We start from the raw sequence: 16,024 nt of genomic DNA on the forward strand, positions 1-16,024 counted from the left end.
TTGGAACTCTATGTAAGTAGAACTATACGGGAATGGAATCTTCTGTACCTGGCTTGTTTGACTCGGCATTTAATTTGTGTGATGCTATTAGATGTGGGCGTAGTTTATCCTCCATGCATTTTATTATTATTTTTCAATTTAGCTTGTGGGTTGTCACCGTAAAACAATAACGGCCATCAGGGAAAACTTCCTAACGGCTCAACCAGGATTGCACCAAATGATGGCTGCAGTTCAAAAAAAAAACCACTCGTTTGATATTTTGAATCACAGGATGATTCACTAAGTTTCCCTAGAGCATAATACATGATATGTGCACATCTTTTATAATAAATGAAATAAACCAAGCTGTCGCAGCCAGCAGCTTAAATGAAAGCAGGCATATATCAAAACCTCCATGGACTCCAAGAAGAAAGGTCCAATTAGAATCAGGAGAATACACGTTGCCCATGCAAATAGGTGAGAAAAGAACCAAAATTTCTCTAAAGTCACCGATGGAGTTGTAAGGAATGGGCAGGTGTAAAACACAGTCGCAAGAACATTGACATTGATGGAACTTGTATGGGGCCCTTAGGACGCCAAGGACAAGGTCCAAGGACAAGTGACCTTGGACAAGTTACTTCACTTCTCTGAGCCTCGATTTCTTCATATGCAAAATGAAGATAATACTACCTACCTCTTAGGCTTGGTTTGGAGATAAAATCAAATTCAGTAATTGCGTGAAATATCAAGTAGGCACTTATATTATTAACTAATGAGGAAAATGCCACTCCGTATCCACGGCTCCAAACTTGATTTTTATGTTTCTAACTAAATGGTACTATGAGCGTGTAGAGGCCAGAGGTTGAAACGTACTTATCTCCAGATCCCAAGGGCTTAGGGTGGGAGGACCAGAAGTAGATGTTGACTTGAACCTTACTTATCATAAGGTAGATGTGTGGTTGTGCTTATGTACTTGGAGGGAAGACAGTGACACTAATGTCTAGTCGTACTCCTGTATGTCAGCCATTGTGCCAGTCACTTCGCTGTTCTGTCATTCGGCATTGGTAATAATTCCATGAAACAGATTTTTATAGACAAGAAAACAAACCTTTCTAGGTTGAGGTCATGCGTCAGTTACTTTAGGATCGAGATTGGGAGCAAATGAGTATCCTTCCAAATGCTGGGCTCCTTCCACTCACTGGTTCCCCACCATCCCTCACCATCTTCTCTGCCCGCTCCTTCATTCATGCAACCAACCAATCAACAAATATTTCTACAGCGTCCCCCATATGCCAGACTCTCTACTCCTATAAAGACAAGAAAAGACAAATGAAGTCTCTGCCCTCATGAAGCTTACATCATAGCTGGGAGAAGCTAAGTAAGTAAGTAAGATTCAGGTGGTTGATCTCTGAAATATATGGAGAAATACAATTCATAGCAGGGAACCTAGCAAGTAGGACCTTTCTGCAGAGGTGACCTCTGAGATGAGACCTGAGGAATGTCCTCCACAGTGGATCCAGGGGCATTTCCTCCTGCCCTGCTGCAACACTCTCTCAGTTGTTCCTGAACTTGACCCACGAAATATTCTAAGCCATCCCAGGCCTCCCATGGGGAGCAGTTTTGAAAGCTGGATTTACAGATCAGTAGGAACAGATCCCGGTCCGCCTCCCTGCCAAAGTCCCGTCAGCGCTTACAGATGGTTTTCACAGATTGCCGCTTCCCTATCTGTCTGGTCTGGCCTTCTCCGCTCAAGGGAGCAAACAGTCTATTGGAGGTGGATGATTGGGAAGGATTTTCTAAGCACCTTTTATGCAGCAACCGACCCTGTTGGTGTTTACCCCTGTGAGAGTCCTTGACTTACATTCTTTTATCTTCTTATACCTCTGCCTCCATCGGGAAAAGAACCACCAGTGACAGAGCGCCTTCCGTGTTCCAACCACCGCACTTCACATACTTATCTGAAAATGCCTTTAGTCATGAGACCCTGGCCATTGCACTCTTACGTTTGGTGACACAGTATTGTACATGATCACAAAGATGGAGGTTGATCTTTCCTCTACGGAAGTATCTATTTGCAAAGAGTGGGAATTCAGGTCCATCGCCAAAACATCTGAAGGCAACATTCTCACCACTGAACATGTCATGGAATGCTAGGTTGTTGTAAGAGAGATACCGGGCCCAAAGAGGAAGATGAATGTCAGCTCTGAGGGAGACACAGCCTGAGTATTGAAGTCAGACGGGCCTGGATTCTAAACCTGCTTCACCATAGCCATGTGATTTTTAAGAAATTGCTCAATGTCCCTAAGCTTCTATTTCCCCATTTGAAAAATGAGGTTAATGATATCTGGAGAGGTTTAAAATAGGAATGAAAAAGGTTGGTCCTAGCCAAAGCATACAGTATGACAAATGTGTCCAAAAGAGAGAATGGCAGCCATGAGTAATATTGACACTGGAAATTTACTATGATCCAAGGCCTGGCCATCAGTTTTGTGACAATAACATGATTTTACAGCCAACACCAAAAGTACACTTATCTCTCAGGACGGAATCACACTTACCAAGATCCCTGGAATGGGTAGAATGTCAACTTTTAAAATGATAAGAAGGACTTTAGTTGTGATCAGAAACTCAAGGTCACATCAGTATGACCACCGCATTACCCCCATTGGAAAACACACAGAAAGCCAAACTATAATCAAGAGGTCCTTGCGGGGATGCTGGGCTCTTGTGCTCTAATGCTTTGGACCTGCTCAGAATATAAGGAGAGGCCTCCAGCCCTGTGGGTAGGACAGAGTATCCCCTGAAAGAAGAGAAAAATCCCATCGTCTTGAGAAAAGGTAGATCATTGAGGAAGAAACAGAGTGTGGGAAGATGGCGCTTTTTCCTGTCCTTGAGACTTGCCCTTGGGTCTACGTTGGACGGACCAAACATTCAGTCTGAAACAAAGAGAAAAGAATAGGCAGTGGCCCTGATGTGGCCTTGACTGGTGGCCTTAGCAGCCATGATTGATGAGGGGTTCTAAGAGGAAGGAGTGTCATCCCTCCGGTGCTGTAAACCCTAGAGGCCCACCTCAGCCTCCAACCCTGATCCCCCTCCACCCCTCAAATATGCAGAGAGATTCACCCTCCACTGTCAACCCCAAAGGATTCGGCCGGATGTTATAAAGTGTGGGGCCACTTCTCTTCTCCACGTACACATGCGTCATGCATAGCGACACTCTGTGCATTTATGCAGGTTGATGTGTCACTATGTTTTGCCCTTTCTGTAGAGAATTTGGAGGCTGCAAACATAGATACTTCAGCCTAAAAAGCGGATAAAACCTATGAGCCTAGAGACGAATCCTGGTATAATCTTACTACACCGGGAAAGGCAAAGTGCTTGTTTAGTAAAGAAGGATGTAATAAGGACTGAAATTCACTTTCTTAAAATGTCCAAAGGACCCATCGTGTGGACAAAGGGTCTGATGTGTTGGGCAGAACCCAAAGAAGGAGAATTAGAGCTGATGGACAGAAGCTACACCAACATGGGTTTTTATCTCATCTTAAGGTTAAAAATGGGCAGGTCCTTATTCTTGGTAATGAAGGATAAAGAATGACTCCCGTTGTCTTCCTGCCTCACCTTTAGTTCCTGTAAAAAGTTCTCTGAGGAGCACAAATCTGCGTCTCAAGAGGCAGACAAGCTGACAACGATGCGGGGAAGCGACAAATGCACCAGCATCGCTAAGGGTGTTTCATATCTGTTGCACTATTATCATGGACAGGTTCCTGACGAGAGCCTTACAGACCTCCTCTCACTTAATCTGCACCAAGACCCAAAGTTATAGGTACCATCACTCGCCCCACTTGAAAATGAGCAAACAGGCTTAGAAAGGGCACATGACATGACAAATCAACTAACTGAGCAACTGGACAAACCAAGGTCTCTTTGAGGCCTTAGCCAGTAAATCATACCTACAGAACACTTGTTGGGGTTGTTTTCAGTTGACTGAGCCCCTTCATGAAATGTTTCGGGAGAAAGACTTGCTACTGGGGATCACCAGGCCTTGCAGAAGGGTGTTGTCCTGGGGTCCAGCCAACAAGAGTGTTGAGCAAATGCCCACCCAAGGGCGACACCAGCCAGCCTCCACTGGGTTACTCCACCAACCTCCACATATGTTTCTTTCTCAATATTTGTTCTGTTGCTTGGTACACACGTACACATGCTGATATTAAAGAACGGGATGTTGGGGCGCCTGGGTGGCTCAGTCGGTTGAGCGTCCGACTTCGGCTCAGGTCACGATCTCACGGTTCGTGAGTTCGAGCCCCGCATCAGGCTCTGGGCTGATAGCTCAGAGCCTGGAGCCTGCTTCCGATTCTGTGTCTCCCTGTCTCTCTGCCCCTCCCCCATTCATGCTCTGTCTCTCTCTGTCTGAAAAATAAATAAACATTAAAGAACGGGATGTCTTCCAGAGATGTAACGAGGAAAGAAGATTAGGAAAGAGGAAATACGTGAATCGTCCCTTGCCAGGACACCGGAAGCTGCTAAAGGCTGGACCTGATGGCGATAAGCAGAAATGCCTGATGGCACAGCCTGGGTCCAGGTGGCCAGCCAGAGTATTCAGATGAGAGTGGCTATTTTGAGACAGCAGAAGTTCTGAAAGATCCCTCCAAATAGAAGCAGTTCCTCTCAGGAGACTACCTGTCACACTTTGTAAGCCAAAGCCATACTCAGTACAAAGAATTTTGTATCACCTGCTCACAAAATTTGAGTATCGTCCAATAGCTTTCAGTAGAAAGCTGAAATGTCTTAATCTGACACACATCATCCACATGTTTACCTCCTACAGTAGCCTCTGTCCCCCCTTCTACGTAGTCACACTTGGCCCCGGCCACCCTGAGTTGCAGGCAGTTTTGGAGCCCAGTTCCTGGTAAGTTTCTCTGTTCCAGTTCTGAGTCAGGCGGGGCAAGCACACAATACCATGTCCCCAGCTGAAGACGGCCACAAAGAATAGACAGAACTCATGGAACATCTGTGTGAGACTGAAAAGTAAAGAATAGCAGGCAGAATGGGGAAGAAGATTAGAAGTAAGAGTACCATTGACCTGACAGTATGTTTACCATCTTTTTTCTCTAGCATCCCCTGGCTTGGATACGTGTCAGCAACCCAGAAGTGCAGAACAGGGCACAAACAGAGAAAGGTCCAAAGGAAGTCCTCTAGTTCTGGTCTGAGGAATAGAAGAGGGAGCTCCTAACACTTGAAGAGAGTATTGAAATCCGTGGGTTTCCTGCCACAGCCTCCAAGCAATCCCATGTCTGCAGAGACCGTGGCAATAACAGACTCCAAGGGAAGAAAAGCTTTCTCCCCAGTAAAGATATGATTCCAAACAGGTAAAGGAAACCCCCCCAATTGCTTTTTTTTCTCTCTCTCTCTGGTTCTCTCACCACTTGATCCTGAATGCGGGCACAGATACAGAAGGGTATGGCAGAAGAGAATAACTAAAACACAAGCTTTCTACCCAGAGGACCAAAACCAAGGAGACCCAAAGAAACAGACAATACCAGAGAGATAGGAGAGAGAGGAACTCAGGAAAGCAACCCCCTTATGTTGTTCCTAAACCCTGTGCCTCGCCCCTGAGCTGCACATGTATAGCAGATCTTATCCTAAACAGCATACCAAAAAATTCAAGAGCTGAATAAAAGAAGAGACACTACCACCCAAACTGCAGAAAGACCACTGGGTGGGGCGCATGCACAGAACAGATCTAAACTCTACTGCAAAAGATCTGAAAATAACACGGTACTCAAAATGTCTAGGATGCAGCTCAAATTTACTCAGCAAACGAAGATCCAGGAAAATTTCAACTTACATGAGAAGAGACAATCACCAAAGGCCAATGTCAAGATAATACAGTTGTTGGAATTATCTGTAAAGACTTTAAAGTGGCTATTACAAAAATGTACTGGAAAGCAATCATAATGCTTTTTAAACAGGTGGAATAATAGAAAGGCTCAGCAAAGATGCAGAAGGCATAAAGACGAACCAAAAACTATAGAAAAATAAAATAAGAAAATAGACACCCTCCATGAATCCGCTGAATAGTAAAATAGAGATGACATAGGAAAGAGTTATAAAATTCATCCAATCTGAACAAGAGAGAGAGAGAGAGAGAGAGAGAGAGAAAGTATTTAAAAAATGACCAGAGCCTCAGGAATCTAGGAGATAATAAGAAAGGTCTACATTTGTGTCATTAGAGTCCCAGAAGGAGAGTGCATTACTGAAAAGTATTTGAAGCAATATAGCTGGAAAAAAATCCTCAATCTAACATGTACCTACATGTTTGAGAAGCTAATTGAATCCTAAATAGGATAAACTCAAAGAAATGCACATCCAGACACATCAGAATCAAATTCTTGAAAATGAAACACAAAGAAAGATCTTAAAAGCAGCTGGAAGAAAACAATGTGTTACCTACAGAAAACAGTGATTCAAACAATTGTGAGTTTTTCATCAGAAAACATGGAGGCCAGGAGCAAGTGAAACAACATTATTTTAAAGTGCTGAGTGAAAATAATTGCCAGCTAAAATCCTATGCCCAACAAAAATATCTTTCAGAAATGAAGATAAAATACAAACAGTTTCAGATGATACAAAACTAAGAGAGGTGCCTGGGTGGCTCAGTTAGTTAAGCATCCAACTCTTGATTTTAGCTCAGGTCATGATCTCACAGTTTATAGACCAATCCCCACATCAGGCTCTGCACCGACAACACAGAGCCTGCTTGGGATTCTCTCTGTCCCTCTCTTTCTGTCCCACCCCGCTCACGCTCTATCTCTCTCCCTCAACATAAATAAATAAACATTAAAAAGAAAAGAAAAGAAAGCTAAGAGCATTCATTGACAGCAGACCTACTCTAAAAGAATTGCTAAAGTTCTTCAGATAGGAGAGAAATGACAGCAAAAGGAAACTTGTAACATCAGGAAGGAAGGAAGGAAGGACAGCCAAGAATAATATCTGAGTCAGTGCGAGAAATCATTCTTTTCCGATAGAATTCTTTAAAATATGTTTGGCAGTTGAAAGGAAAAATCATAGGATTGATGGCTTTGTAAAGTATGTTGATATAGTATTTAAGACTGCTATAACATAAAGGGGAAAGGGTTATACGTAGTGGCAAAATTTCTACATTCTACTTAAAGTGATAAAACATTAAGAGCATACTATGAAAAATTGAATGTGAATATTATAATACCTAGAGCAAGGGTTGGAAAACTATGGCCCACAGGCCAAATCCAGCTTGCCATCCATTTTTTGTAAGTGATGTTTTATTGGAATATAACTATGATCACTCACTTACATACTGTCTGAGGCTGCTTTTATACTCTAATGGTACAATTGAGTAGTTTGCAAAACAGGCCACATGGCAGGCAAAGCCTAAAATAGTTACTGTCTGGTCCTTTACAGAAAAATGTGGCCGAACACTTAAAAAAATTATACAGAGAGTTATACCAAAGGTCACTATAGGTAAAATTAAATACTAAAAATTGTACAAATAACCCAAAAGAAGACAAGAAAGGGGGAAACGAGGAACAAAAAAAAAAAATAGAACAAATACAACAAACAGTAAAAGGAAAGGCATACGTAATAATATGCCGATGACACATTAAATGTAAAGGATCTAAACATACCAATTAAAAGGCAGGTATTTTCTGAATCTATCGAAAAGAAATAACCCAACTGGCAAAAGCTGCCAGAACTGAATATAGAAATACACAAATCCATAACTATCATTGACAATTTCAACCCTCTTTATTCAGTAATAGATGGAACAAGTTGGCAGAAAAAAATAGCAAGGATATAGGAGAGCTGAATAACTTCTTCAGCAAACTGGATCCAACGGACATTTATAGAGCACTCTACCAAACAGTAGCAGTATGCGTGTTATTTTCAAATATGCATGGAACCCCATCGAGTGTCATCAAACGAACCTCAACACATTTAAAAGCCTGGAAATCACACATGTTCTTTGACCGCAGTGAAATGAAGCCAGAAACCAATAACAAAAAGGTAGCAGAAAAATCCCAAATACTTGAAAACTAAAACTGCACTTAGAAATATGGGTTAGAGAAGAAGTCTCAGAGAAATTATAAAATATTTTTAACTGCACAAAAGTAAACTACAACATCTGATAATGCGTCGGATGCAGTTAAAACAATGCTTAGCGGGAAAGTTATAACATGAATTTAAAAAGAAGAAAGTTCTCACATTAATAACTGAAGTCGTTGCCTTAAGAAACCACAGACAAAAGAACAAAATAAACTTAAATCAAGCAGAAGTCAGGAAATAATAACAGAAATCAGTGAAACTGAAAGCAGAAAATAGAGAAAATCAATATACCTGTTTTTTTTAAAGATTGATAGAAATTACAAATGCGTGGCAACTCTCACATACACACAAAAAAGACACAAATTACTGATATCAGGAATAAACCAGGGAATTTTAATACAGACCCTTCCCATCTTTGAAAGATAATAGGACAACACTACGAACAGTATTATGAACATAAATTCAACAATTTCTGTGAAATGGAACAATTACTTGAAAATCACAAATTACCCAAATTTACAAGAGGAAATAGAGAAACTAAAGAGTCATATAACTATGAAATTAATCAAATATGTAGTTTAAAACTTTCCATGAAAGACAAGTCCAGGCCCAGAAGATGTCTCTTATAAATTTCAGAAACGTTTAAAGAAGAAACAGCATCCATGCTACACAATCTCTTCCAGAAAATAGAAGAGGGAATACTTCACAACTCATTTTTCAAGACAAGCATTACCCTGATACCAAAACCAGACAAAGACAGCACTAAAAAAGAAAATTAGTGACCAAGAATCCTCTTGAAAAGAAACTTAAAAATCTTCGACAAAATAATAGCAAATCAAATCTTGGAATATGTAAAAAGAAGAACATACCATTATCAAGTGGAGTTTATCTCGTGAATGCAAAGCTTGTTCCATATTCAAAAGTAAATCGACATAAGCCACATTAACAGTCTTAAGAAGAAAAACCACAAGATCATATCTCACAAAAAAGGCAAAAAATCAGACAGCCACGTAGAGGAGAAACATTTACCTAGGAAAACAATAAACTAGCAATTACATTTTTACAATGAAATTTTACAGTATTATTTCCTCCTGGAAATCTTCTTTGAAACTCCTTGTGTTACATGTCCATTGAAAACACCACTGCCGCATTTCTCCATCAGGGCATTTCCTTTGAAGAGACTTTTCAAAACCTTGGTCAATGGGCTGCCTCTCATTCGGGAGGTGTATTACATGTAATGATTATCCTTGATATCTTTCCTACTCAGAGGAAGCAGACTCCTTTAAGTTTTACAGGAAAGTGGGGAAAAGATGTATGGATTAGTGTATCATCATCAAGATGGCAAGAGAGACTTTATAAAGTGATGTGCACATCAGAGGTGATTCCTCCTTCATTTCTGAGCTCAGCTTATTTTTACTATGTCAAGCACATTAAACTTCAAAGCTTCAATATACTCCTTAAATATTCAATTTATACATTTCACAGCTTCTCAACCGTCACATGATCTGGAGCCACTCACCAGCACAGCTGCCTCTGCTTTGGGCTCACCTGGATGAAACTGGCCTCCTTTGAGATGTTCTTCTTTCCAACCTGATTAGAACAAAGAAGAGAAAAAGGGGGAAGAGGAAAGATCTAGTAGTCCTCTAGAGCAAGTGAGAGGTGGAAAAATGGAAGGACATATGATGGCTAGGAAAAGCAGAGAATCTTTGACCTACATGCATTTTAATTGAACAATTCTGGAAGTTTCACAAAGGAGGGAAGTTCTGGAAGTACCCTGCTTTATGAAGGGAAGTTTTGGAACGTCCATAAAGTTCTGGAAGCTATAGAGGAGAGACATCTGCTCTAGAGTAGTTCTGCGGCAATGCTCATGGGGAGATACACCAGGACCCGTGGTGTTGCCTTGCAATGAACTTTTTACGAGTTCTCTCTGGTTGCTAGGTATGTGTGAAACATTCTTTCCTTGGGTCAGAGATTTTATTACCTTCCCAATGGCCAGCAATCCACTATAATAACTGATGGAAAACATTCGCGCAATATTCAAAGGGCTGACTGAATAAACAGCTCATAACAGCAAGCCACATTTCTGGGGAGAAATCAGAGCAACCGCTCCCCATCCAAATAGTCCAGAGAAGAGCACGAAAGTAGCAGGATAAAGATGCCAGTCCTAGTGAAGCCAGCTCAGGACCGCCCGCCTCCAAAACCAAAATGCCCAAGAAATAGAGTTTATCCCAAGATGGGCTTTGCTCGTGGATTCACCAGAACCTTCAGCAGCAAGTGGAGACAGAAGCCTCCTGGATACTGGTACAGCCAACGAATTCTATTTGGCCAAACTTAGGGTGTTGTGGTTAATCGTACTTGTCCTTGCCTAGAGCCAGTAACTGCAGCTCAAGAGTGCAACTTATTGGATTTTAAGTTGAGACCAAGAGATCTAGTCGAGCTTCGCCAGATTAGGGGAGAAAAAGTAAAATGTGTCAGGAAGAAAAAGAGAGGAAAGGAACAAGCTACTGATCATTTAACACTTAGTAAATGTTTGTCTGTGTCTTAAGGATTCTACTTACGATGGTTGCAGTCAAGATAAGACTGAACGAAACTTGCTCTCTTGTGACTTCTCTTGGAAGAGTAAACCGCACAAACCAGAAGGACCTTAGAAACTGAGTGCCTTTAACCTTATTTTTCACCAGCTGCAGAAACCTTTGTTCAAGTGAAATCATCAAGCAACTCACCATAAGAGCAGACAAAAGTATAACTGAGATCCGAGAGGACAGGGGCCCCCTAAACAAGAGGGAAAGCTGACCATAGACCCAGTCAAGAGCTCTGGTTTCTCTGTTGGTCGTGCTCTTCCTATCATGTCACACCATCTCTTTGTGGAGTAATCTTAACACACCTTCTCGAATTCATGTTGCATCTCTCCAATAAGATCAAAAGCCCTGAAGACAAGTTGCAGATCTCACATACTTCTTTTTATCCCCCAGTTCCCACAGACAGGAACTGACACACACACACCAAGACTCAAAATATATCTGTAGACAGACTCTCGGTACTTTAATCATGTCTACAGGTACAGAGCAAATTTAAAGTGTATAAAGTTGTGTTGGGGTGGGGGGATTTTATGCCTCTATCTGGGTGAGCTTCCATTTTGGAAGTAGGTGGATATGTTCTTTCTCTACGGGAGCAGTGTATCCTGAATGATCCATGGGTGCAGGCCATACGAGGAAAGGTGGCCTGCAAGGGTACGGCACAGGCTGGGAGGCCCTGCTGTCCCATCAAATAGGCTTGTTCCAAGTGATAGATCCATGGAGGTGCTGCTCCAGAGTAGATAGACAAGTTTTGAGATAAAATAACTCGGTATTTAAGAGTTACATAAGAGACTCTTAAATACAGAGAACAAACTGAGAGTTGCTGGGTGGGGGGATGGGCTAAATAGGTGATGGGCATTAAGGAGGGCACTTGTTGGGATGAACACTGGGTGTTGTAGGTATGTGACGAATCACTAAATTCTACTCCTAAAACCGATACTACAGGATATGTTAACTAACTTCAACTTAAATAAACAATTTTTTTAAAACAAGATAAAATAACTTGTGTGTGTGCACGTGTGTGTGTGTGTGTGTGTGTGTGTGTGTGTGAAGCTGGGCAAACGCAAAACTGCAGGTCGGGCAAAGATTAGCAAGCCAAGAGGTCCAAATAGGTCAGGATGTTAATTCAGCTAAGTTGGAGGAATTAGTTTATTAAAAATTAAAGCGTTCTAATATCGTCGCATCGTTAATTGCGTAACCATGTCTTCAAAGAGAATGATCAGTTGGCTTCTTAACTCCTCTTCCTCTCCCTTGACTGGGACATAATATGTTCTCTTCATGTGGAACATAACTAGACCACATGTGGGCTCGTGACACATGCAGGCCTCAGTTCAGCTCAATAAACACATACTGTTCATCAGGCTCTCTGCTAAGAAAGACGATACCAATTTTCCTGACTTCAACAAACACATAGATGCTCCTTTCCTTCAAGAAGGGAAAAGCAAATCCCTGCCTTCAAAAATCAAATAGCCTCTTCAGAAACTGTGCGGGTAGTTTTAACACAGGGGGCAGTGCTCCCTACCAGATGCCCAGTGCGTACACTTGTCGAAGGAATGAATGAATGATCGAGGTACAGTTTGGGGTGTCGAAGGAATGAATGAATGATCGAGGTACAGTTTGGGGTGTCGAAGGAATGAATGAATGATCGAGGTACAGTTTGGGGTGTCGAAGGAATGAATGAATGATCGAGGTACAGTTTGGGGTGTCGAAGGAATGAATGAATGATCGAGGTACAGTTTGGGGTGTCGAAGGAATGAATGAATGATCGAGGTACAGTTTGGGGTGTTGAAGGAATGAATGAATGATCGAGGTACAGTTTGGGGTGTCGAAGGAATGAATGAATGATCGAGGTACAGTTTGGGGTGTCGAAGGAATGAATGAATGATCAAGGTACAGTTTGGGGTGGTGTGGGAGTCTAGAGGGGGAGAAATGAGCACAGCCTAATGTAGGAAGTGATGGTCAGAAAAAAAAAATCATTTGGTACTAATGTAATAAGTGTAAAAGGAATCAACACTGTAGAGCCCCTCGTATTTTACAAAATTCTTTTGCATGAAACAGCTCACTTACACTCACTACTAAGTAAGGAAGGCATAACTCTCCCTCGGTTTCCAGAGAAGGCACTAGAAAAGAAAAAAGCTGGCCCGGGTCAAGGTCGCCCAGCTCGTAAGAGTCGGAACTGGGACACAAACCCATTCATTTCAACTCTAAAGTTTGTGTGTTTCCCAGAAGCCCGTGCTGCCACTGAGACTCACCAAGTCTCTGTTCTCTTCAGGGAACCTCACGTTGAAGACATACTTGCTCTACAGTTTCCAGTCGGCTCCTAAGGGGGCATTTGACCTCTCATATGGGATCGTGGGGAATCTTCCTTTCAAAATTTGGGGAGCCATCACCATGGGTATGATAGTTTCTTTTTCTTTGCCTAGCCCCATCACATAGAAAAAACAAATGGTGAAAGAAAGAAAGAAAGAAAGAAAGAAAAAAGAAAGCAACATTAGCAGTAAATGATAACTCTAAGAAAATAGTAGACTACATTCCTTAACAAAAACACATTGAATGAATGCAGATGATTGTCGGTCACAAATACAGAGAGGTATTTTTAGCAAAATAATGTCCCCAGGCACACACGCAATGTTCGGCTATAGCTTGATCAACTCACCTATGGGGAGATATTAAACCACTGTTCGCAGTTTTCTGTGAGCACTGTGCCTCCTTGCATATAAATGAGAAATCGCTCGGGCTGTTAATGACAACTCAGAACACAAAAGGCTACATCAAAGCATAGTGCTGTATTTATGAAATGGTAATTACGTTTGGAAAAGTCCCAGCCCTGTCTTGTTCTCCCCCTCGGAAGTCCTCCCCAGACACCCCAGCCACAGTCTTGTATCCAGATAGAGCAGGAATCCTAAAGCCCCTCCCTTTCCTGTGCCAGAATATTCCATCCATCACCTCATCCAGCCCGCTCCCCTCCCCTCCCACCTCCCCATGGCCAACCCACTCCCTCCTCCCCGTCTCAGCAGCCCAGGTCAGGGCTCTCCTCTGTCCTGGGCTGTGGACCTCACCTAGCCTCCCTGTCTCCAGCTCCCAACCCCGGGCCTTCCCCTGTGCTGCCCGAGTAATCCTCGAAGAAATCACAAAAGAGAGCATGGCACTCTCACCCCCACACCGGAAACCCTCTACTCTTTCTTCTCACTCGGGTAGCTCTGCAGACAAGAACTTGGGTCCTTCACCCCCACAGTGTTACCCCGATAACACTGACCATACTTCTTTAATGGGAAAAATAGACAATAAATAACAAAATGACAAGCATAATATTAACCACAGCAATTTAACAGTTTTGATGTTGGGCTGTCTTCTATTTAACAAGTACAGACAGTGGAGTAGAAACGTTTATTTTTATTCTTCCCTGACAAAAAAGCCATGATTAAATTGACAGTGACTTTTCAATCAAGGAAATGCGGTATGAAGGAAAAACATTAGGAAAAACTTTGCTCCTACTCTTGCGAAATAGGGGGGAAGTTTTGAAAATGGAAGTGTCCCCTTAACGCCTTTGTTATGATTTGGGGGTGGTGGGGGGAGGGGGGGGAAGAACGTGAATTTGAAGACAGATGGGTCTGAGTTTGGTACAATTCTGATAGTTTGGGGATCTTTGGCCTTGGGAAAGTTATGGAACTTCCCAACCTTGATCTTCTTTCTTTGTGAACTGGATATAAGATCTACCTGAAGTGTTCTTAAAAGGGTAGAATTATATACGATGAGTTACACACCCAGCGCGCTCGCAAAGGGAAGATCACGTAAATACAACTTATCATATTGGGGATTAATATCACCACTGTCATGTTCCCCCTCCCACCTAAAAGCATTGCCTACATATCGCATCACTCTTTTCCTCAGCTGCTGTTATTTGTGGCAACTGTAGAAAAAAATATAGTTTAACGACGTATCAGCAGAACTCTGGCTGTTTACAACATAAAAATACATTTTTTAAATACCAGTTAAAAAATGTTTGACGTTTATTAATTTTTGAGAGAGAGAGACAGAGACAGAGTGTGAATGGGGAAGGGGCAGAGAGAGAGGGGGACACAGAATCTGAAGCAGGCTCCAGGCTCCGGGCTGTCAGCACAGAGCCCGACGCGGGGCTCGAACCCACGGACCGCGAGATCATGACCTGAGCCAAAGTCAGACGCTTAACCGACTGAGTCAAAGAAAATCCCACCCTAGCCTATCTTTCCCAAGTAATGATAGAAGTTCCAAATTTACTTTTGCAAGGAAAATGTGTAGACGGCCGACTAGAAGTGAACGTGCTGGGATTGGATTGGTATTTGGTATTGCTCAGAGTCAAAATGAAGGACATAATTGTGTTGCAGAGGAAACTTAATAAAAGTCAAGACAGACTTTTATCCTTAAGTCCTCTGTTGTCTATCTTGTTGGACAGGAAGCAGTCGGACCTCTTCCCAAATGTGCCCTATGCCACCTCGATTAATTCAGCAAGCAAGACAGAATCGGCTGCTTAAGTATCAGTCGGGGGCGGAATGGGGTGCTTTAAGGACAGTCCAAATCACGGACGCACTGTGCCAGGAGCCTTGTCAGCCAATCCTGGCACCTGTCCAAGAGATTTTGTCATTTTAAATTCATCAGCACAATCTCGCCCCACACTACCTGGGCCAAATGTGAGCAGAGACAGCGAAAGGAGTGCATATGCAGTTGCTCAGAGACGGCACAAACGTGGCCATTGCGACTGAGGTCTGATCAGCGCCTGGTGCCACACATCCGTGGGACAGGAGGCAGGAGGGTGCAATGAGGAGACTTAATTACAACGTGTTCCAGCGGCTCATGGCGCTGCCGGGGGAGGGAGACCTCATGGGTGTCATAGCAATTATGGATCTCCACGCGCATTGGAAAATAACAGACTGTGACACCGACACAATGGTCATGTTGCCATCTCATCTCCACAGCGATTGGACATCCTGGGTATCAGCGTGGAACTGAATTAGGGGAAGAGATGGCAGGGTCACTTCCCAGCCCGGCTTCCCAATCCCTCTGTCAGCCACAGGAGACACCTGCCAGGATCATTCTGGCAGCCCAGGAACCACACCCCCCCAGCCCAGCCCAGCCCAGGCTCCTGTCTCAGCAACCTACAACACCAGGATGGGTTCACATCAGCTCCCTGGCTGCCAACACCCAAGATGCATAGAAAAATACAAACATGCAGGGGACTGTGAAGTGCTTATCCTGAACACACCCGAAGAGCTAAGCTCCCAGGACTCCTTTGCTCGGCCCCCTCACCTCACCTCATTCTCCGAACCCCTTGACATCACCCTCTATGATGCATGGCCTTGGAGAACTCCCCCGCCCGTCCTGGATCTCAAATCTCCTTCTTTAGTACGGGGTTA

The sequence above is a fragment of the Acinonyx jubatus genome, chromosome A3 (assembly GCF_027475565.1).
Source record: "Acinonyx jubatus isolate Ajub_Pintada_27869175 chromosome A3, VMU_Ajub_asm_v1.0, whole genome shotgun sequence".
Lineage (NCBI taxonomy): Eukaryota > Metazoa > Chordata > Mammalia > Carnivora > Felidae > Acinonyx > Acinonyx jubatus.